Source organism: Macaca mulatta, chromosome 15 (genome assembly GCF_049350105.2).
Source record: "Macaca mulatta isolate MMU2019108-1 chromosome 15, T2T-MMU8v2.0, whole genome shotgun sequence".
NCBI lineage: Eukaryota > Metazoa > Chordata > Mammalia > Primates > Cercopithecidae > Macaca > Macaca mulatta.
The window spans coordinates 8,413,954-8,437,957 of record NC_133420.1 but is presented as its reverse complement, the minus strand read 5'-3'; the positions used below and the strand labels follow the sequence as shown (position 1 = coordinate 8,437,957).

General features: G+C 48.1%; 1 protein-coding gene and 1 long non-coding RNA gene across 4 annotated transcripts in view; one reads left to right on the top strand and one right to left on the bottom strand.

Annotated features, from left to right (window-relative positions):
- Window positions 1-24,004, bottom strand: part of BRD3 (bromodomain containing 3) — a 109,115-nt gene that overhangs the window by 50,951 nt on the left and 34,160 nt on the right. Inside the window, exons 5-8 of one of the 3 annotated variants that reach the window (XM_077965421.1) lie at window positions 21,823-21,887; window positions 14,289-14,406; window positions 12,674-12,764; window positions 6,897-7,163 (exon numbers count right to left, since the gene is read on the bottom strand). The gene's annotated coding sequence lies outside the window, so the exon portion shown is untranslated. Of the gene's footprint in view, window positions 1-6,896; window positions 7,164-9,639; window positions 9,712-12,673; window positions 12,765-14,288; window positions 14,407-21,822; window positions 21,888-24,004 lie in introns of those variants that run through there. The other 2 variants (XM_077965422.1, XM_077965423.1) reach the window with 2 other exon arrangements.
- LOC144334976 (uncharacterized) lies at window positions 74-2,217 on the top strand. Its single transcript, XR_013405317.1, has 2 exons — window positions 74-1,346; window positions 2,161-2,217. It is a non-coding gene; the product is annotated as an uncharacterized LOC144334976 (long non-coding RNA).

Below are 24,004 nucleotides of genomic sequence, written 5' to 3'. Positions count from 1 at the left end.
CACTCCAGTCTGGGTGACAGAGTGAGACCCTCTCTCAAAAAAAAAAAAAAAAAAAAAAAAAAAAAAAAAAAAGAATGAAGTTGGGCCGGGTGAGGTGGCTCATGCCTGTAAGCTTAGCACTTTAGGAGGCTAAGATGGGAGGATTGCTTGAGTCCAGGAATTTGAGAACAACCTGGGCAACATGGTAAGACCCCCATCTCTATCAAAAAAAGTTTTTTCAAAAAGAATGAATGTGGACCCTTATCTCACCCCATATATAAAAATTAACTCAAAATGGATCAAAGACCTACATATAACAGTGAAAGCCAGGCCGGGCGTGGTGGCTCACACCTGTAATCCTAGCACTTTGGGGGTCTGAGGCGGGTGTATCATGAGGTCAGGAGTTCAAGACCAGCTTGTCCAATATGGCGAAACCCCATCTCTACTAAAAATAAAAACATTAGCCGAGTGTGGTGGCGGCACCTGTAATCTCAGCTACTTGGGAGGCTGAGGCAGGAGAATCACTTGAACCTGGGAGGTGGAGGTTGCAGTGAGCCCAGATTGTGCCACTGCACTCCAGCCTGGGTGACAGAGCAAGACTCTATCTCAAAAAAAAAAAAAAAAAGTGAAAGCCATAAAACTCTTGGAAGAAAACATAGAGGTAAATCTATAAGACCTTGGATTTGACAAAGGATTCCTTGGTAGTAAAGTAAAAGTTCAAGCAACAAATGAAAAAATTGACACATTTGACTTCATCAAAGTTAAAAACTTTTGTGCATCATATCAAGAAAGTGAAAAGACAACCCAAAGAATAGGAGAACACATCAACAAATCATATGTTTGATAATGACATAGTATCCATAATATATAAAGAACTTATACAACTCAACAGCAAAAAAATACATGAAAAGATGCTCAACACCATGAGTCATCAATGATGTGCAAAATCAAAGCCACAGTGAGATTCCACTTAACACCCAGTAGGATGGCTGTAATTTTTGCAAAAAGAAAAATAAATGTTGGCAAGGATGTGAAATAATTAGAGCCCTCATGTATTGCTGGGGAAATGTAAAATGGTACAGTCACTGTGGAAAACAGCTTGGCAGTTTCTGAAAAAGTTAAACATGGAATTACCATATGATCCAGCAATTCCATTCCTAGGTATATACCCAAAACAACCGAAAACACGTGCTCAAAAAAAAAAAAACAAAACTTGTACAGAAATGTTCATAGCAGCATTGTTCATAATAGTCAAAAGGCAGGAAAAAAACAAATGTCTATCAGCCAATGAATGGATAAACAAAATGTGCCATATTCTTTTTTTTTTTTGAGACGGAGCCTCGCTCTGTCGCCCAGGCTGGAGTGCAGTGGCCGGATCTCACCTTACTGCAAGCTCCGCCTCCCGGGTTTACGCCATTCTCCTGCCTCAGCCTCCCGAGTAGCTGGGACTACAGGCACCCGCCACCTCGCCCGGCTAGTTTTTTGTATTTTTTTAGTAGAGACGGGGTTTCACTGTGTTAGCCAGGATGGTCTTGATCTCCTGACCTCATGATCCGCCCGTCTCGGCCTCCCAAAGTGCTGGGATTACAGGCTTGAGCCACCGCGCCCGGACATGTGGCATATTCTTATACAACAGAATATTAGTCATAAAAAGGAATGATACATGTTACAGCATGGATGAATCTTAAAGATATTAGGGCCTACAGGAAAGAAGCCAAAAACAAAAGACCACATCTTGATCCCATTTATATGAAATGTCCACAAAAGGCAAATCCATAGAGAGAGAAGGTGGATTAATGATGGTTCACATCTGTAATCTCACGATTTTGGGAGGCCAAGGCAGGAGGATCAGTTGAGCCCAGGAGTTAGAGACCAGCCTGGACAACATAGTGAGATGCTATTTATCAAAAAAAAAAAAAAAAAAATCGGCCGGGCGCGGTGGCTCAAGCCTGTAATCCCAGCACTTTGGGAGGCCGAGATGGGCGGATCATGAGGTCAGGAGATCTAGACCATCTTGGCTAACACAGTGAAACCCCGTCTCTATTAAAAAATACAAAAAACTAGCCAGGCGAGGTGGCGGGCGCCTGTAGTCCCAGCTACTCAGGAGGCTGAGGCAGGAGAATGGCGCAAACCCGGGAGGCGGAGCTTGCAGTGAGCTGAGATCCGGCCACTGCACTCCAGCCTGGGCGACAGCGCGAGACTCCGTCTCAAAAAAAAAAAAAAAAAAAAAAAAGAAAATTAGCCAGGCATAGTGGTCCATGTCTGTGGTCCCAGCTACTCAGGAGTCTGAGGTGGGAGGATTGTTTGAGCCTGGGAGGTTGCCAGGGGCTGGGGAGGAGACAAATGGGAGTGAGTGTTAATGGGTATTGGGCTTCTGTTTAGGGTGAAGAAAATGTGCTGGAATTAGGCAGAGGTGATGATTGCACAACATTGCAAATATGCTGGAAGTCATTAAATTATACACTTTAAAATGGTTAAAATGGCAAATTTTATGTTATTTGAATTTTACATCCATAGTAAGATTTTTTAAATTTATTTTATTCTCACTCTGTCACCCAGGTTGAAGCACAGTGGTACTTCCATGGCTCACTACAGTCTCGACTTCCCAGACTCAAGCAATCTTCCAACATCACCCTCTTGAGTAGCTGGGACCACAGGAATCCACCACCATGCCTGATTTAACTTTTTTTTTTTTTTTGAGAGACAGGGTCTCACTATGTTGCCCAGGCTGGTCTCTAACTCCTGGGCTTGAGTGATTCTCCTGCTTTGGCTTCCCAAAGTGCTGGGATCACAGATGTGAGCTGCTACACCCGGTCCAATAATAATAATTTTTAAAAGCCGTTGGCTCACCCTCATTCTCATGGCTGGTTGTCTAGAAGAATGCAGAAGAGAAGGAGATGGCTGCACCCTTGGGAGACGCCACCAATCCAAAGCTCTTCAGAAACAGTGGGGCCCTGGAAAGGTTAGCAGTGGGGAAGTGGAAAGAGGCTAAAACACAGAGAACAACCAGTGGAAAAGAATGCATCACCTACAAAAGAATGGCAATAGAGCCGGGCAAGGTGGCTCACGCCTGTAATCCCAGCACTTTGGGAGGCCGAGGCGGGCGGATCACAAGGTCAGGAGATCAAGACCATCCTGGCTAACATGGTGAAACCCCATCTCTACTAAAAGTACAAAAAATTAGCCTGGCGTGGTGGTGGGTGCCTGTAGTCCCAGCTACTCGGGAGGCTGAGGCAGGAGAATGGTGTGAACCTGGGAGGCGGAGCTTGCAGTGAGCCAAGATCGTGCCATTGCACTTCAGCCTGGGCAACAGAGGGAGACTCTGTCTCAAAAAAAAAAAAAGGAGAGGGGATAGAAGAGCAGCAAGGCTGTCCATAGCAGAAAGGGAAGCCAGAGAGAAAATAACTATTCACCTAGAATCCTCTAAATAGTGACACTACTGTTCATGCAGAAGGGCAAAATTAAAGACTTTTTCTCAAACTGCCATGACAACCCTTGACAGAAACTGACCTCACTCTGAGGTCCACTCAAATGGACACTTCAATAAACAGATGTTGAACCCTGAGAAGGAATCATAAGCGAGGAAATCAGACCGTATGGGTAATTGCAGATGAGCTTGGAGTGCAGATACCACATATGGTAGGTGGAGACTTCAGGTTGACCCCAAATGCCCATGCACCCCCTTTCTCAGTCATCGAGTCCCTGATTTCTACTGGATGGAGGCCTGCCCAGATAAAGACCACCTTTTTCAGCCTCCCTGGCAGCTGGGAATGGCCAACAGGGTAGGAGTAGACTTGGTGCTTGTATCTCTGGGAATGATCCTTCATTCTCTCCTCCCCTAATACTGCTGTAATTGGGCCGGAGGACCATGCTATAGTTTGAAGGTGTCCCCTAGAAGTTCACATGTTGGAAACTTGCAACAGTATTTAGTGGTGGGGCCTCTAAGAGGCGAGTAAGTTCCGCCCTCTTGAATGGATTAATGCCAATATCACTGGAATGGGTTTGTTTTCACAAGAATGGGCTCCTGATAAAAGGATAAATTTGGCCCCCAATTTCTCTCTGTCTTGTGTACTTGGCTTGCCCTGCATGGTATAAATGCAGCAAGAAGGCCCTCACCAGGTGCCTGTGCCATGCTCTTGGACTTCACCACCTCCGGAACCATGAGCCAAATACATTTCTGTTCATTAAAATTATTCAGTTTGTGGCATTCTGTTATAGCAGCAGAAAACAGACTAATACAGGCCATTATCTTGGACATAATGCTATTGCTCCTCTGTCTTTAGAAGAGGAGAAACCCCTGCCCAACTTGCCCTGGCTCCTTCCCCACGGGCTTGCTTTCTTTTCTTTTTTTCTTTTTTCTTTTTTCAGGGTCCTGCTCTGTCACTCAGCTTGGAGTGCAGTGGTGTGATTATGGCTCACTGCAGCCTCACCCTCCCAGGCTCAAGCAATCTTCCTGCTTCAGCCCCCCAAGTAGCTGGGACTACAGGTACATGCCACCACACCATCTCTTTAAAGCAAATCCCCATCTCTTTTTTTTTTTTTTTTTTTTTTTAATTCTTTTTTTTTGAGACGGAGTCTCGCTCTGTCACCCAGGCTGGAGTGCAGTGGCCGGATCTCGGCTCACAGCAAGCTCCGCCTCCCGGGTTCACGCCATTCTCCTGCCTTAGCCTCCCAAGTAACTGGGACTACAGGTGCCCGCCACCTCGCCCGGCTAGTTTTTTGTATTTTTTAGTAGAGACGGGGTTTCACCATGTTAGCCAGGATGGTCTCGATCTCCTGACCTCGTGATCCGCCCGTCTCGGCCTCCCAAAGTGCTGGGATTACAGGCTTGAGCCACCGCGCCCGGCCCCCATCTCTTAAAAAAAAAAAAAATCCGCAAAGTTCCAAAAAACAAACCTCGAATTTGTGCACTGAATCCACACAAGTAAAGTGATGTTATAGGCATTGTACTAGGTATTTTAAGTAATCTAGAAATGATTTAAACTACATTTAAACCAGGTGGTGAGGAAAAGTGGCTCATGTCTGTAACCCCAGCACTTCGGGAGGCCCAGGCAGGAGGATCACTTGAGTCCAGGAGTTTGAGGCCGCATAGAAAGGGCAACATAGAAAGACCCTGTCTCTACAAAAAAATGAACAAAATTAGCTGGGCATGGTGGCACATGCCTGTGGTCCCAGCTACTTAGAAGGCTGAGAAGGGAGGATTGCTTGAGCCCAGGAGGTTGAGGCTGCAGTGAGCCAAGTTTTTGCCACTCCTCTCCAGCCTGGGCAATAGAGCAAGACCCCATCTCAAAATGTTTTTAAAAGTATCTGGCCAGGCACAGTGGCTCACACCTGTAATCCCAGCACTTTGGGAAGCTGAGGCAGGCAGATCAACTGTCGGGAGTTTGAGACCAGCCTGACGAACATGGAGAAACTCTGTCTCTACTAAAAATACAAAATTAACCAGGCATAGTGGCACATGCCTGTAATCCCAGCTACTCAGGAAGCTGAGGCAGGAGAATCGCTTGAACCCAGGAGGCGGAGGTTTTGGTGAGCTGAGATTGTGCCATTGCACTCCAGCCTGGGCAACAAGAGCGAAACTCCGACTCAAAAAAAAATAAAAATAAATAAAAATAAAAAGTACATGGAAGGATGTGTACAGGTTCTGTGCAAGTAGCATGCTACTTTTTTTTTTGAGATGGAGCCTCGCTGTGTCTCCCGAGCTGGAGTGCAGTGGCGCGATCTCAGCTCACTGCAAGCTCCGCCTCCCGGGTTCACACCATTCTCCTGCCTCAGCCTCCCGAGCAGCTGGGACTACAGGCGCCCGCTGCCACGCCCGGCTAGTTTTTTGCATTTTTTAGTAGAGACAGGGTTTCACCGTGTTAGCCAGGATGGTCTTGATCTCCTGACCTCGTGATCCTCCCGTCTCAGCCTCCCAAAGTGCTGGGATTACAGGTGTGAGCCACCGCGCCCGGCCTAGCATGCTACTTTACATCAGGGACTGGAGCCTCTGCAGATTTTGGTATCCATGGGGTCCTTGAACCAGTCCTCTGCAGGTGCTGAGGGCCAGCTACTCATGCAGCTGGGAAGGGCATGAGTCTTGGTGTTCCACAGATCGGGGCTTGAGTTCTAGCTTTGCCCCTTGTTGTGTGACCTTCAGTAAGTTATTTCACCTCTGTGAGCCTCAGTTTCCTCCTGTGTGAAGTGAAGATTATAATGGAACTCATGGTATAAGAGTTCCAGGGGATAAGGAGATGGTGTCTATGTGGCGAAGTGGAGCAGCACGGCCAGGGCCACCCAGGTCACAGTGCTGAGAGGCGAGCAGAGGCACAGCAGGACTGTGAGCATCAGGCCTGATGGCCCAGGGAGTCCCGGCAGTGGTGATGTGTGAAGGACAGGCCTTTGGGGCTCCCTGCCTTGGGCATGAGCCCTCTGCCCTCAAAGGCCTCATTAGGAGCTAGTGTCACCCTTGACTTCCCCCAGCCCCACTCCCCACATCCAGTTGGCCACCCTGTCCTGTGGTTTGTACCTCCTAAATATCCCTCCAGTGTTTTCCTGTGTATCTGCAGTGGCCTCTGAGCTTCCACAGAGTAGCAGGAGGGCACGTGTCATTGCTGCTGACAGCGTACCACAGCTGCACAATGTCCCCAGCCTGGCCTGCAGTTCCCGCATGCTCCAGTCTGCCCACTGGCCTGCCCACCCTGTCTGGGCTGCTCTGACCCCTTCCAGATCCTCAGACGTGCCAAGCTTCGTCCTGCCACAGGGCCCTGGTGTAGCCTGTTCTCTCTGCTTGGAACACTCTCTTCTCTTCTGCCCTGCTCCTCCTGGCTTCTGCTGCTCACTCTCCCTGGCTCCCTTCAGGGAAGCCTGCCCTGGCCACACCCCACCCTTTTGAGCTCTCATGTGCACAGCCGCACCCCGCCCATGGCAGGACTCACCCCGCTGCGTATCTGTGGTCACAGGCACGAGGTTTTGACCGCATCTCATTTGCCTTGGCTCCGGGGCTGCAGCTCTGCAGCTCTGCAGCTTTCTCAGCGCCATGTGTCCCCAGTGCTTGTAACCGATGATGAGCTCAACACAAGAGGCTTCAGGCACAGCCCTTGCCAGGCAGCGAAGGGGAGCATGAGGAGCAGGTGAGGTCACTAGACTGGCACACGGGCTCATTTCAGGAGACTCTTGAAGCTCTTCGAATCGGCACTTTAAATCTAGGTCGAATAGTACATCAATACCTTCTCTTAAGAAGGGAAATACAGCCGGGCGCAATGGTCACGCCTGTAATCCCAGCACTTTGGGAGGCCGAGACGGGCGGATCACGAGGTCAGGAGATCGAGACCATCCTGGCTAACACAGTGAAACCCCGTCTCTACTAAAAAATACAAAAAACTAGCCAGGCGAGGTGGCGGGCGCCTGTAGTCCCAGCTACTCGGGAGGCTGAGGCAGGAGAATGGCGTGAACCCGGGAGACAGAGCTTGCAGTGAGCCGAGATCCAGCCACTGCACTCCAGCCTGGGCGACAGAGCGAGACTCTGTCTCCAGAAAAAAAAAAAAAAAAGAAGGGAAAGACAGCCGGGCGCAATGGTCACGCCTGTAATCCCAGCACTTTGGGAGGCCGAGACAGGCGGATTACAAGGTCAGGAATTTGAGACCAGCCTGGCTAACATGGTGAAACCCCACCTCTACTAAAAATAAAAAAATTAGCTGGGCGTGGTGGTGGGTGCCTGTAGTTCCAGCTACTCGGGAGGCTGAGGCAGGAGAATGGCGTGAACCCGGGAGGCGGAGGTTGCAGTGAGCCGAGATCGTGCCATTGCACTCTAGCCTGGGTGACAAGAGTGAGACTCCATCTCAAAATAAATAAATAAATAAATAAATAAATAAATTATAATTTATTTATTTATTTATTTATTTTATTTATTTTTTTTTTTTTGAGATGGAGTCTGGCTTTGTCGCCCAGGCTGGAGTGCAGTGGCCGGATCTCAGCTCACTGCAAGCTCCGCCTCCCGGGTTCACGCCATTCTCCTGCCTCAGCCTCCCGAGTAGCTGGGACTACAGGCGCCCGCCACCTCGCCCGGCTAGTTTTTTTTTTTGTATTTTTTTAGTAGAGACAGGGTTTCACCGTGTTAGCCAGGATGGTCTCGATCTCCTGACCTCGTGATCCGCCCGTCTCGGCCTCCCAAAGTGCTGGGATTACAGGCTTGAGCCACCGCGCCCGGCCTATTTTTTTTTTTTTTTTTTTTTTTGAGACGGAGTCTCGCTCTGTCGCCCAGGCTGGAGTGCAGTGGCGCGATCTCGGCTCACTGCAAGCTCCGCCTCCCGGGTTCACGCCATTCTCCTGCCTCAGCCTCCCGAGTAGCTGGGACTACAGGCGCCCACAACCGCGCCCGGCTAATTTTTTTGTATTTTTAGTAGAGACAGGGTTTCACCGTGGTCTCGATCTCCTGACCTTGTGATCCGCCCGCCTCGGCCTCCCAAAGTGCTGGGATTACAGGCGTGAGCCACCGGGCCCGGCCAATAAATTTATTTTAAGAAATAAAAGAAGGGAAAGACATTGTTGCTCATGTCCCGGCGCTCCCGTGGGGCGTGTCTGCACTTTTGGGGATGGGGAGAGTGATGCTGAATTGAAGTTTCTCTGAAATAAGTCAGGGAGTGGGAATGAGACTGTGTATGTGTGTGTGTGTGTGTGTGTGAGAGAGAGAGAGAGAGAGAGGATACAAAGAGAGAGAGAGAGGCAGAAGATTCTGTCTTCCTAAGAGCCTTGGGACAGAACGGGAACTAGGTGTCAGGAGAGAGAAGGTGAAAGGGGAGGCGCAGTCCTGCCAGCCGCCTCTCGTCCCTGGGGCCTCTGTTCCTATTCCTCCCTGTATGCTCTCGCCTGCAAGTGAGGCACAGCACATCTAAGACCAGACAGCCCTTCCCTGCTCCAGCCCTGGACTACCTTGGATTCAACATGGTGGTTCCTGTCCCACCTTATGTGAGGAAAACACAGGTTAGAGGAGACATGTGTGGATAGGTGTCAGCCAGGAAACAGAGACACACATTGGTGCCAATGCCCGTGGGCATAACCACTCGGCTCCCTGGCCTTGTGCCCATAGGTATGAGGTTGTGCATACACCACCAGGGTGTCCACAGAGGCCAGGAAGTTGCAGGTTAAGACGGGGGTCACAAAGTGGAGACTGTACACAATCATGGTGACCCCTAGAGCTTTGCCAGGCTGAGGTGACACTGCAGAATGAGTTGCAGCCCTCCTGGTCTTCCTAGGTGCCCGGCCTTTTTGGGCCCCACTTGTGCCCAAGGCCGTTCAGGATAGTGACACCAGCTGTAGCCAATAAAGAATGGAAGATGGGGCCGGGCGGATCACAAGGTCAGGAGATCGAGACCACGGTGAAACCCCGTCTCTACTAAAAATACAAAAAAATTAGCCGGGCGCGGTTGTGGGCGCCTGTAGTCCCAGCTACTCGGGAGGCTGAGGCAGGAGAATGGCGTGAACCCGGGAGGCGGAACTTGCAGTGAGCCGAGATCGCGCCACCGCACTCCAGCCTGGGCGACAGAGCGAGACTCCGTCTCAAAAAAAAAAAAAAAAAAAAAAAGAATGGAAGATGGATATCTGCCCAAGAGTGTCACTATGCCGTGATGAGCCAAGGCCCCAAAAGACACCCTCCTGGCCGAAGATCACGTTTCTACTCACTTTTAAAAACCTTTTATTTTAGAATGATTTGATATTTGTAGAAAAGTTACAAAGACAGTACAGAAAGTTCCTCTAGATGCCCCCCGACCCAGTTCCCCCACTGTTAACTTCTTACATCACCACGGCACACTTGTCATTACTGAGAAACCAATGCTGAAGCAGGCAGTGTGATGCTTCCAGCTTTATTTTTAATTTCTCCAGGTTGCTTTGGCTATTCAGAGATTTTTGTGGCTCCCTGTGAATTTGAGAACTTTTTTTCTATTTCTATGAAAACTGCCGTCGGAATTTTAATAGGGATTGCGTTGAATCTGTAGATCATTTTGGGTAGTATTGTCCATTTTAACAATATTAATTCATCCAATCCATGAACATAGGATATCTTTCCATTTATTCGTGTCTTCAACTTTTTCATCACTTTCTTTTTGTTTTGTTTTGTTTTGTTTGATTTTGAGATGCAGTTTCACTCTTGTTGCCCAGGCTGGAATGCAGTGGTGTCATCTCAGCTCACTGCAACCTCTGCCTCCCGGGTTCAAATGATTCTCCTGACTCAGCCTCCCCAGTAGCTGGGATTACAGGTTTCCACCACCATACTCAGCTAATTTTTTGTATTTTTAGTAGAGATGGGGTTTCACCATGTTAGCCAGGCTGGTCTCAAACTCCTGACCTCAGGTGATCCACCCACCTCAGCCTTCCAAAGTGCCGGGATTACAGGCGTGAGGCATCAGGCCCGACTTCATCAATGTTTTATAGTTTCCAGTATACAGGTCTTTCATCTCTTTGGTTAAATTGATTCCTAAGTACTTTATTATTTTGGATGCCTTTATAAATGGTATTTTTTTTTTTTTTTGCTTTCCTTTTCAGCTGTCTCATTATTAATATAAAGAAATAGAACTGATTTTTTTTTTTTTTTTTTTTTTTTTTTTTTTGAGACGGAGTCTCGCTCTGCCGCCCAGGCTGGAGTGCAGTGGCGCGATCTCGGCTCACTGCAAGCTCCGCCTCCCGGGTTTACGCCATTCTCCTGCCTCAGCCTCCCGAGTAGCTGGGACTACAGGCGCCCGCCACCTCGCCCGGCTAATTTTTTTGTATTTTTAGTAGAGACGGGGTTTCATTGTGTCAGCCAGGATGGTCTCGATCTCCTGACCTCGTGATCCGCCCGTCTCGGCCTCCCAAAGTGCTGGGATTACAGGCTTGAGCCACCGCGCCCGGCCAGATTTTTTTTTTTTTTAAGAGAGAGAGACAGGGTCTTGCTGTGTGGCCCAACCTGGTCTCAAACTGGCCTTAAGCAATCCTCCTGCCTCAGCCTCCCAAAGTGCTGGGATTACAGGTGCGAGCCACTATGCCCAGCCAGAACTGATTTTTGTATGCTGATTTTGAATCCTGTGAATTTATTCTGAATTTGTTTGCTAGTTCAACTAACAATTGTTTTGTGGAGTCTTCAGGGTTTTCTACTAATAGACTCATGTCATAGCAAACAGAGATAATTTTACTTCTTCCTTTCTAATTGAGATTGCTTTTATTTATTTTTTCTTGTCTGATTCCTCTTGCTAGTACTTCCAGAGCTATGTTGAATAGAAGAGACAAGAGTGAGCGTATTGTCTTGTTCCTGACTTTAAAGCAAAAGCTTTCAGTTTAGCTGAAAGTTAGCTGTTTTGGTTTCACTGTTGGCTTTTCTTTTTTTTTTTTTTTTTTTTTTTTTTTTTTTTTTGAGACGGAGTCTCGCTCTGTCGCCCAGGCTGGAGTGCAGTGGCGCGATCTCGGCTCACTGCAAGCTCCGCCTCCCGGGTTCACGCCATTCTCCTGCCTCAGCCTCCCGAGTAGCTGGGACTACAGGCGCCCACAACCGCGCCCGGCTAATTTTTTGTATTTTTAGTAGAGACGGGGTTTCACCGTGGTCTCGATCTCCTGACCTTGTGATCCGCCCGCCTCGGCCTCCCAAAGTGCTGGGATTACAGGCGTGAGCCACCGCGCCCGGCCCACTGTTGGCTTTTCATAAATGGCCTTTATTATATTGAGGGAATTTCCTTGTATATCTAAACTGTTGAAAGTTTTTATCAAGAAAGGATGTTGAGGCTGGGTGTGCTGGCTCATGCCTGTAATCCCAGCACTTTCGGGGGCCAAGGCGGCTGGATCCCTTGAGCCCAGGAGCTCAAGACCAGCCTGGGCAACATGGTGAAAACCCATCTCTACAAAAAATACAAAAATTAGCCAGGTGTGGGCCGGGCGCGGTGGCTCAAGCCTGTAATCCCAGCACTTTGGGAGGCCGAGGCGGGTGGATCACGAGGTCAGGAGATCAAGACTATCCTGGCTAACATGGTGAAACCCCGTCTCTACTAAAAATACAAAAAACTAGCCGGGCGTGGTGGCGGGCGCCTGTAGTCTCAGCTACTTGGGAGGCTGAGGCGGGAGAATGGCATGAACCCAGGAGGCGGAGCTTGCAGTGAGCCGAGATCACGCCACTGCACTCCAGCCTGGGAGACACAGCGAGACTCCGTCTCAAAAAAAAAAAAAAAATTAGCCAGGTGTGGTGACACATGCCTGTAGTCTCTGCTACTTGAGAGGCTGAGGTGGGAGGATTGCTTTAGCATGGGAGGCAGAGGCTGCAGCGAGTCATAATTGTGCCATAGCCCTCCAGCCTGGGTAACAGAGTGGCCCTATCTAAAAAAAAAAAAAAAAAAATATATATATATATATATATAGAGAGAGAGAGAGAGAGAGAATATATAGAGTATATATATACTATACTGTATAAACACTATAGTGTATTTACTATATACTATTATTTACTATATACCATACATACTACATACACTATAGTGTACTTACTATATATAGTATACTAAAGCTATAGTGATCAAAGTAGGATGGTCCAGACACATAGACCAGTGGAAAGTCAGCCCAGAAATAAACCCAAGCAGATACAGTCAACTAATTTTCAATAAGGGTGCCAAGAGAACTGTATTAGTCTGTTCACACACTGCTATCATGTGCAAGAACCTGAGACAGGGTAATTTCTAAACAGGTGTAATCGGCTCACGGTTCTGCAGGCTGTACAGGCTTCTGCTTCTGGGAATACCTCAGGAAACTTACAATAATGGCTGAGGTGAAGGAGAAGCAGTCACGTCTACCTGGCAGGAGGAGGAAGAGAGAGTGAAGGGAGAGGCGCTACACACTTTCAAACAACCAGATCTCGTGAGAACTCTATCACAAGACAGCACTGGGGGGACGGTGCTAAACCATTAGAAACACTCCCCCATGATCTGATCACCTCCCGCCAGCCCCCACCTCCAACAATGGGGATTACCATTCAACATGGGATTTGGGTGAGGACCAGAGCCAAGCCATATGAAGGACACAATGGGGAAAGTACAGTCTCTTCAATAAATGATGTTGAGAAGACTGGATATCCATGTGCAAGAGAATGCAATTAAGCCCTTATCTTACACCATACAAAACATCAACTCAAAGTGAATTAAAGACCTAAATGTAAGACCTGAAACCATAAAACTCCTAGAAGAAAACAGGGGGAAGGCTCCTTGTCATTGGCTTTGGCAATGACTTTTTAGATATCACACCAACACACCAAAAGCTCAGGCAACAAAAGCATAAAATAAACAAATAGGACTACATAAAACCAAAAAGCTTCTCACAGCAAAGGTAATAACTGACAAAATGAAAAGGCAAACCATGCATCTGATAAGGGATTAATTATCCAAAATACATAAGGAACTCATATAACTCAATAGCAAAAACATCCCACAAATAACCCAATTAAAAACGGGCAAAGAACCTGCATAGACATTTTTCAAAGAAGACAAAAATTGCCAATGGGTGTTTAATTGTGACATTTAACAGACATCCTTGCGGCTTAAGATGACACTTTCAAAATGAATTCTCTCCTTATGATTACTTGAGCCCTGCCAATCAATGGGAGAATCAGCAGAAACTGTAAGATCTTATCTGGAATTGACATTTTCTATAGTAATTTTGTTCCGGTTTATTTAAAAATTTTCCTTCTGTTTCACTGGAAAGGACAAGTGATGCTCAGTTTTGTTTGTTTGCTTGTTTGTTTTGTTTTGTTTTGTTTTGTTTTGAGACAGAGTCTCGCACTGTCACCCAGGCTGGAGTGCAGTGGCACAATCTTGGTTCACGGCAAGCTCCACCTTCTGGGTTCATGCCATTCTCCTGCCTCAGCCTCCCGAGTAGCTGGGACTACAGGTGCCCGCCACCATGCCTGGCTAAATTTTTTGTGTGTTTTTAGTAGAGACGGGGTTTCACCATCTTGGCCAGGATGGTCTTGATCTCCTGATCTTGTGATCTGCCCACCTCGGCCTCCCCAAAGTGCTGGGATTACAGGCATGAGCCACCACGCCCGGCTGATGCTCAGTTTTAAATGTGCAGTGGTGTACACATGTAATCCCAGTTACTTAGGAGGCTGAGGGGGCCAGGAATTCAAGATCGGTTTGGGCAATATAGCAAGGCCTTACCTCTAAAAACATTATTTTAAAGGCTGGGAGTGGTGGTTCACACCTGTTATCCCAGCACTTTGGGAATCCAAGGCAGGAAGATTGCTTGAGTCTAGGAGTTTAAGACCAGCCTGGGCAACATAGTGAGACCCCATCTCTGCAAAAAAATAAATGTAAAAAATTAACCAGGTATGATGGTATGAGCCTGTAGTCCCAGCTACTCAGGAGGCTGAGGTTGGGAGGATCACTTGAGCCCAGGAGCTCAAGGCTGCAGCGAGCCATGATCATGCTGCTGCACTCCAGCCTTGGTGACAAAGTGAGACCCAATATCTAAATTAAAAAGGAAAAAGTGTACAAGTTGCTTTGTTACAATAAAACTAAAAGTGTACACGCACACACAATGGCCAACCAGTCTATGAAAAGGTGCCCAACATCACCAATGACGACAGAAATGCAAATGCCAGGGACTGAATATTTGTGTTTCCCCAGAATTCCTAGGTTGAAACCCAATCCCCAAGACAATGGCATTAAGAAGTAGGGCCAGCTGGGCACGGTGGCTCACGCCTGTAGTCCCAGCACTTTGGGAGGCCAAGGTGGGCGGATCTCGAGGTCAGGAGTTTGAGACCAGCCTGGCCAACATGGTGAAATCCCATCTTACCTAAAAATACAAAAATTAGCCAGGCGTGGTGGTGCGCACCTGTAATCCCAGCTGCTCGTGAGGCTGAGGCAGGGGAATTGTGGAAACCTGGGAAGTGGAGGTTGCAGTGAGCCAAGATAGCGCCATTGCACTCCAGCCTGGGTGACAAAGAGAGACTCCAAACCACTTGCCCCAAAAAAGTAGGGCCTTTGGGGGTGATCAGATCATAAGGACTCTGCCCTCTTAAAGGGGATTAATGCCCTTGTAAGAGAGGCCTGAGAGAGCTTGTTCACCCCTTTCACCACATGAGAGCACATAGAAGGTGCCATCTGAGGAATGGACCCTTTGCAGATCCTGAGTTAGCTGGTGCCTTGATCTTGGACTGCCCAGCCTCCAGAACTGTAAGCACTAACTTTCTGTTGCTTATAAAGTACCCAGTCTAAGATATTTTGTAATAGCAGTCCGAACTGACCATGGCAGCAAATTAAAACCACAATGAGATATCACTTCACACATGTTAGGATGGCTGTTATCAAAAGACAAGAGATAAATATGAGCAAGGGTGTGGTGAAAGGTACACTTGTACACTGTTGATGGGTATGTAAATTGGTACCGTCATTATGGAAAACAGTATGAAGGTCCTTCAAAAAACCAAAGGTACTGTAATCCCAGCACTTTGGGAAGCCGAGACGGGCGGATCACAAGGTCAGGAGATCGAGACCATCCTGGCTAACATGGTGAAACCCCATCTCTACTAAAAATACAAAAAACTAGCCGGGCGAGGTGGCGGGCGCCTGTAGTCCCAGCTACTTGGGAGGCTGAGGCAGGAGAATGGCGTAAACCCGGGAGGTGGAGCTTGCAGTGAGCTGAGATCCGGCCACTGCTCTCCAGCCTGGGCGACAGAGCGAGACTCCGTCTCAAAAAAAAAAAAAAAAAAAAAAAAAAGAAGAATTAGCCGGGCACGGTGGCTCAAGCCTGTAATCCCAGCACTTTGGGAGGCTGAGACGGGCAGATCACAAGGTCAGGAGATCGAGACCATCCTGGCTAACACGGTGAAACCCCGTCTCTACTAAAAAATACAAAAAACTAGCCGGGCGAGGTGGCGGGCGCCTGTGGTCCCAGCTACTCCGGAGGCTGAGGCAGGAGAATGGCGTAAACCCGGGAGGCGGAGCTTGCAGTGAGCTGAGATCCGGCCACTGCACTCCAGCCTGGGCGACAGAGCCAGACTCAGTCTCAAAAAAAAAAAAAAAAAAAAAAAAAAAACCAAAGGTAGAACCACCATATGATCCAGCAATCTCTCTTCTGGGAATATAGCCAAAGGAGATGAAATATAAGCACTTCATAGAGATACCTGCACTCCCATGTTCACTGCAGCACTATTCACAATAGCCAAGGCATGGAATCCACCTAAGTGTCCACTGACAGAGGTCTAGATAAGGAAATTGTGGTCTATACATACAATGGAATATTTCCAGCTTTATAAAGGAGATTCTGGCTGGACACGGTGGCTCACACCTGTAATCCCAGTACTTTGGGAGGCCAAGGCAGGCAGATCACCTGAGGCCAGGAGTTCGAGACCAGCCTGGCCAACATGAGAAAACCCTGTCTCCACTAAATATACAAAAAATTAGCTGGGAGCAGTGTCGGGCATCTGTAATCTCAGCTATTCAGGAGGCTGAGGCAGAAGAATCGCTTGAATCCAGGAGGCAGAGGTTGCAGTGAGCTGAGATCACGCCATTGCACTCCAAACTGGGCAACAAGAGTGAAACTCTGACTCAAAAAAAAAAAAAAGGAGATCCTGCCTGTTGTGACAACATAGATACGTAGGTGAACCTACCTGAAGACATTATGCTAAGTGAAGTGAGCCAAACCTATGTTTGGAAAAGTACTGCATGATCTCATGTATATATGAAATTTTTTTGGCGGGAGGGGAGGGATGGAGTCTCACTCTGTTGCCCAGGTTGGAGTGCAGTGCAGTAGTGGTATCTCAGTTAACTGCAACCTCCACCTCCCCTCCCGGGTTCAAGTGATTCTCCTGCCTCAGCCTCCTGAGTAGCTGGGATTACAGGTGCTCGCCACCATGCCTGGGTAATTTTTGTATTTTACTAGAGATGGGTTTTTACTATGTTGACCAGCCTGGTCTCGAACTCCTGACCTCAAGTGATCCACCCGCCTCAGCCTCCCAAAGTGCTGGGATTACAGGAATGAGCCACGGCGCCTGCCCAAAATATTTTTTTAAAGTGTTAAATATGGCCGGGCGCAGTGGTTCATGCCTGTAATCCCAGCACTTTGGGAGGCCGAGGCGGGCGGATCACGAGGTCAGGAGATTGAGACCATCCTGGCTAACACAGTGAAACCCTGTCTCCACTAAAAATGCAAAAAAAAAAAAATTAGCCGGGCGTGGTGGCGGGTGCCTGTAGTCCCAGTTACTCCGGAGGCTGAGGCAGGAGAATGGAGTGAACGCGGGAGGTGGAGCTTGCAGTGAGCCGAGGCTGCGCCACTGCACTCCAGGCTGGGTGACAGAACAAGACTCTGTCTCAAAAAAAAAAAAAAAAAAAGTGTCAAAACATAGAAACAGTAGAACAGTGGTTACAGGGGTTTGCCGGTGGGGGAGATTGAGATGGAGGCCAAAGGGTACAAAGTTAAAGTTACGTAGGATGAATAAGTCTAAAGATCTAAAGTCCAGCGTGAAGACTATAGGCATCAATAATACTGTATTTTAACTGCAAATTTACTGAGAGTAGATTTTAGGGGCTCTCAACACGCACACAGAGGGGCAACTGTGAGATGATGGATGTGCTCATTTGTTTGACTGTCATAACCATTTCACGTTACATTCTGCACATTATTATTGTGATTACAAACAGGGTCGCACTTGTTACCCAGACTGGAGTGCAGTGGTGTGATTATAGCTCACTGCAGCCCCAAACTCCTGGGCTCAAGCAATCCTCCTGTCTCAGCTCCCCAAAGCTCTAGGATTACAAATGTAAGTCACTGTGCCCAGTCTGCCCTTTAAACAATCTATATTTAAGTATTAATTATGGCCGGGTGCGGTGGCTCATGCCTGTAATCCCAGCACTTTGGGAGGACATGTCAGGTGGATCACTTGAGGTCAAGAGTTTGAGACCAGCCTGGTCAACATGGCAAAACCCCGTCTCTACTAAAAATACAAAATTAGTTGGGTATGGTGGCATACACCTATAATCCCAGCTACTTGGGAGGCTGAGGCAGGAGAATCACTTGAACGTGGGAGGCAGAGGTTACAGTGAGCTGAGATCATGCCGTTGCGCTCCAGCCTGGGTGACAAGAGCAAAACTCTGTCTCAAAAAAACTCCCAAAGTATTCCTTAAAAAGTACATTAGGTATATATTAAATAGCATATATTTAATAATAAAAAAAGAAACTGACATGGATATATTGCTATTTTTTTTTCTAGACAGGGTCTCCCTCCGTCACCCAGGCTGGCGTGCAGTGGTGCAATCAAAGCTCACTGCAGCCTTGAACTCCTGGCCCCAAGCGATCCTCCTGCCTCAGCCTCTCAAAGTACTGGGATTACAGGAGTGCAGCACCACACCCGGCTGGTACATTGCTATTAATCAAACTCAGGTTACATTTGGATTTCACCAGTCTGCCTGCCACTGCCCTTTTTCTGTTCAGAATCCAACCTAGGGCACTGCTTTGCACTGAGGTATGAGTTCCCTCCCATCTCTGACAGTTTATCAGCCTTTTCTTGCTGTTTATGACCGAGACAGGTTTGAGAAGCGCTGGTGAGGTATTCTGCAGAATGCCCCCCGCCACCTGGGGCTGTCTGAGGTTTGCTCCTGATCAGTCTAGAGAGAAGACCGTGAAGCCAAATGTCCTCTGCTCACGTTCATCACAGCAGGGACCCATGCAGCCCACGAGACCTCATTGCCTGGGGTCACACCCGCCAGGCACCTGCACTGTGACTTGCTGTTCCCCACTCCATACTCTGTTATTTGGGAGAGAGAAGAGAGGCACTAAGTACATTGCACTCTCATGGGGCAAAGGTTTTAGCTCCACCTCCTGGAGGGGGACAGTACTACATGTCACTTGGGATTCTTCTGTTCTTCTCTAAGCAAGATCTGTCTCTCCACCATTTATTCAATCACTATGAATTGATGTATATTTATGTCATACTTTAGGTCATAATCCCATGCTACACTATTTATTTTGTTGTTCTAATCATCCCAGCTTCGGCCACTGGGTGCTTTTTCCAGGTTGGCCCCGTGTCCCTCTGACCTAACCCGTCCTTTTGTTTCTTGAGCAATTCCCTACTTTCTGTCATTACTTAATGCTCCAGGCTTGCAACAAAAGATGTCACTCCAACCGGGCGCGATGGCTTACACCTATAATCCCAGCACTTTGGGAGGTAGAGGCGGACGGATCACTTGAGGCCAGGAGTTCGAGACCAGCCTGGCCAACATGGCAAAACCCTGTCTCTACTAAAAATACAAAGAACTAGCCAGGTGTTGGAGCACATGCTTGTAATCCCACGTACTCAGAAGGCTGAGGCACAAGAATTGCTTGAACCCAGGAGATGGAGGTTCCAGTGAGCCAAGATTGTGCCACTGCGCTCCACACTCCAGCCCGGGAGGCAGAGCGACACTCTGTCTAAAAAAAAAAAAAAAAAGATATCAGTCCAATTCCCCAGCTGATTCACTTAGTCTTCTGGCAAGTTTTTGTTAAGCACCTGCTGCATACCCACTGCTGTAAAAGCACTGGGAACATAGTCGGTGTTCATAAAGCCTTCCTCCAACCATATCTTCAAGCAACAGCTCAAGCCCGTGCTCTGTCCCCACCAGGCTTAGGGGATTCTGCAGAACATGGCAAATGAGACGCTTGCCCTTGTAGAACATGCACTCAAGTGGTGCAGAGAGACCTAAATTCATAATGACAGCAGCAGCTGTGTGCCGTGAACCCTGCTGAGGCTACCAAGGGGGCCAGTGGGGAGAGCTTGGAGCCCTTTGTGGCAGGCAGAAGTGGTAAACCTGGGCTCTACCCTAAATGTTTGGAGCGAGCTGCTTCTGCAATCCTCCCAGTGACTGCGTGGCGCTAGACAAGGCACCTTTCCAGAACCTTCTCTCATTTCACGGGGGCCAGAATGGGACCAGGCCATCTATCTCCACATCATGAGGATGGAGAAACAGAGGCTGTGTTCAGGACCCCAGAGCCCAGGGCCCTCGGCTAAGATGCTCTCCCCCTGGCAGGGTCCAGCGCTCCAGACTGGAAATCAGAGAGGACAACATCCCAGATGCAGGGACCAGCACTGACCAGGAGTTCACAGCAAGGCCGTCCCTGCTCCTAGACACACTGTTATATGTAAATGCTTGCTCCCCGGTGCCACGAAGAAATAGCCCTTGAACATAAATGTAATGCTCTCAGCAAGGCCTTTTGTACTTTCTGCCGAAAGGGTGCTCATCACAGATGGAACAGTGGTGAGAGCACATCCGAACAAAGGAGGGAAGCAATTTTTATTCCTTAGGCAGTTTGTCCCTGCTACTATGTCCTGTCTCCATTGGCTGGAACCAGACCTTACAATCTAAACTAAAACCCGATTGGCTAACAGTTTAAAACTTTTCCAAACAGGTAAAAGTAATGGAAGGATAAAGGAAAAGAGGAAGTTGTTTATGAAAGGACCTAGAAAAGTAATAACATTTCCAAAAAAGAAGGGGTATAGGCTGTGAGCTGGGACATGCCTGTGAGCACGTCCAGCACTCATATTTTGGTTAAAGTACAAGGACATAGAATGTACTACGTGCCTGTGAGCACGTCTAGCATAAATCTAGTCTTTAAAAGAAACTATTATTTCTAACACTTATGATTTATTTTTAACAAGAAGGGAAACTTTGAAGAGGAACTTTTACTTTCTACACACTTCATCCCAAATTTGACCCTGGCTCGTGTTTAGAGCAGGGCAGTCAGTAGAGCCTGCCTTGCGGTTTGACTTAAAGATGAAGCGGGAGTAGACCTGGTGTGGGGGCATCCCGGGCTCTGGTACACAGTAGGTGCACAGTGGGTGTGCTCCGGCCTGGTGATGTCTCTGGACACTGAGGTGGAGGGACCCTGCACACCAGTCTGGCATAGGAAATTGCCCAGGTACAGGATGGCAAAGCTGGCAGACAGACGTACCAGCCTCCCTGCCTGCCCAGCAGCTGTCGGCCTGCAGGCACCACCAATCTCTAGTGCCTGAGCAGGCAGCAGGGACTGGTCAGCAAAGCCATGCGCAAGGGAGGCTGGTGATGTGTGCAAGGTGGGCAGGTAGCCAGGCCTCGGTGCCTGGGGAGGAAGGCGCACAGGGAGCCTGGGATTGGTGTTGGGTAAGAAGCCGACACTCTGAATGGAGGATGGCGGAGCCTCAGGCATTAGGAACGCTGCCTCCCTCTTCACTGAGCCAAGGAGATGGGGAAAGGAGGGGAAAGAGAGGAATGTATGCACTTCTTCATTGATCACTGGGGAAATGGAGGCAAAGAGGGCTGTGGGCGGGCCTCAGGACCTATGGGAACCCCAACAGTCTGGCTCAGTTGGTAGCTGCATGTGTGCAGACAGCGTTAGCGCATACCACAAACGCACAGAGGGACGGGCTGAGTTGAAGAGGGTGCATTTTCTTCCTCCTGTCCTGGAGTTGTAGCCAGGGCTCATATCCCTTGGTCCCTGGACTCCGTTCCCTCTAGGTTTCTTTTCTTCCCAGTTGCCTACCTCTGGTATTCGTTGTTACTTACAGAATCTTTAGGACCAAAGGGCTGAGCACGGGGCCAAGCATCTGGTAAGCAACAAGTCACTGGCTCTGCCCCTTCCGCTTTTGACAGGGTGTACCCGGGGTGGAGAGAGGGTGATCCTAGACCCACTGTCACCTGTGGGGCTGTTCACTGCATGAGGGCAAAGAATGAGTTGGTCCCACTGCTCACAGTTTATCTCTGCCACTTGGCACAGGGCATGGTACAAAGCAAGCCCTTGACAAGTGCTTGTTGGATGCATGAATATACCACGGCCTAGATCTTCATCTTGGAGAGATTTTGGAATGTGCTAGAACCAACAATTCTCTGAGACAGGAAAACCCCTTACCATCAGCAGGATGTTCTGACGTTGGTCATCTTTTCACAGCTTCCTCCGGCCCCGCTAGGCAGCAGCTGAGTGGAAGAGAGCAATGAAGACATTTTTTTTTTTTTGAGATGGAGTCTCGCTTTGTCGCCCAGGCTGGAGTGCACTGGCCCAATCTCAGCTTGCTGCAGGCTCCACCTCCCAGGTTCATGCCATTCTCCTGCCTCAGCCTCCCAAGTAGATGGGACTACAGGTGCCCACCACCATGCCTGGCTAATTTTTTTGTATTTTTAGTAGAGATGGGGTTTCACCATGTTAGCCATGGTGAACCAAGGATGGTCGCGATCTCCTGACCTCGTGATCTGCCTGCCTCAGCCTCCCAAAGTGCTGGGATTACAGGTGTGAGCTCCCGCACCCGGCCAATGGAGATATCTTGAGTCCATACCAGAGGGGTTGGACTTGGATCCCAGTTCAGCACCATATCTCTCTGTCCCTTAGTTTCCTCTTCTTTCAAATGGTGATGATACCTTGTTGGAAGATTAAACAAGGTCATGTGGGTAAAATATCACCTCAGTGTCTATGTATATTACAGTCAGCATTGAATCTGGGATCAGTCTCACCCAGACTGCATTTTGGCCACCTAATGTCCTGTTAATCCATCCATCCACCATCCATCCATCCATCCAGCATCCATTCATCTACCATCCATACAGCATCCATCCATCCATCCATCCATCTGTCCATTCATCCATCCATCTGTCCATTCATCCATCCATCCATCCATCCAGAATCCATCCACTACCATCCATCCATCCATCCAGCGTCCATCCATCCAGCATCCATCCATCCAGCCAGCATCCATCATCCATCCATCCACCACCATCCATCCATCCTTCCAGCATCCATCTATCCATCTATCCAGCATCCATCCATCCACCATCCATCCATCCATCCATCCATCCATCCATCCATCATCCATCCATCCATCCACCCACCACCATCCATCCATCCATCCAGCATCCATCCATCCATCCAGCATCTATCCATCTATCCAGCATCCATCCATCCCGTCAGCCAGCCACCATCCACCATTCATCAGCCATCCATCCATCCAGCATCCATCCATCCATCCATCCATCACCATCCATCCATCCATCCATCCACCACCATCCATCCATCCATCCATCCATCCATCCATCCATCCATCCACCCACCCACCCACCACCATCCATCCACCATCCATCCATCACCATCCATCCATCCATCCAACCAGCATGGATGAATAGTGATTCATCCATTTATCTATCCATGCGTGTATCATCCATTCACCATCCATCCAACATTGATTGACACATGCAGGCATTTATTGGGATGTTCATTAAGTCTACAGCCCATTTTTACATGTATCTTTCTTAAGCCAACTTGAGGTATACTCCCCTCCCTTGTTCAACATGAACGAGCACCCACAACTAACACCATACTGAAATTTAAAGCCTTTTCTCTAAGATCTAGAAAAAGACAAGGAGCCCACTTTCATCACTTTTTTTTTTTTTTTTTTTTAGATGGAGTCTCACTCTGTCACCCAGGCTGGAGTACAATGGTGCAATCTTGGCTCACTGCAACCTCTACCTGCCGGGTTCAAGTGATTCTCCTGCCTCAGCCTCCTGAGTAGCTGGGACTACAGGTGCCCATCACCACGCCCAGCTAACTTTTTTGTATTTTTAGTAGAGACAGGAAATTCACCATGTTGGCCAGGATGGTCTTGATCTTTTGACCTCATGATCCACCCACCTCGGCCTCCCAAAGTGCATGGATTACAGGCGTGAGCCACCGCGCCCAGCATAATCTCATCACTATACAACATAAAACTGGAAGTCCTGGCCAAAGCAAGGAGGCAAGAGAAAGAAATAAAAGGCATCCGAATTGGAAAGGAAGAAATCAAATTAGCCTTATTTACAGATCACATGATCTTATACTTAGAAGAACCTAAAGACTCCACCAAAAAAACTGTTAGCACTGAGAAATCAATTCAGTAAAGTTGCAGGGTATAAAAATAACATACAAAACCCAGGTAGCATTTATGTATATATCAACAGCAACAATCTGAAAAAGAAATCAAGAAAGCAATCTCATTTATACCAGCTGCAAAGAACATATAATACCTTGAAGAAAATTAAACCAAAGAAGTGAAAGATCTCTACAAGGA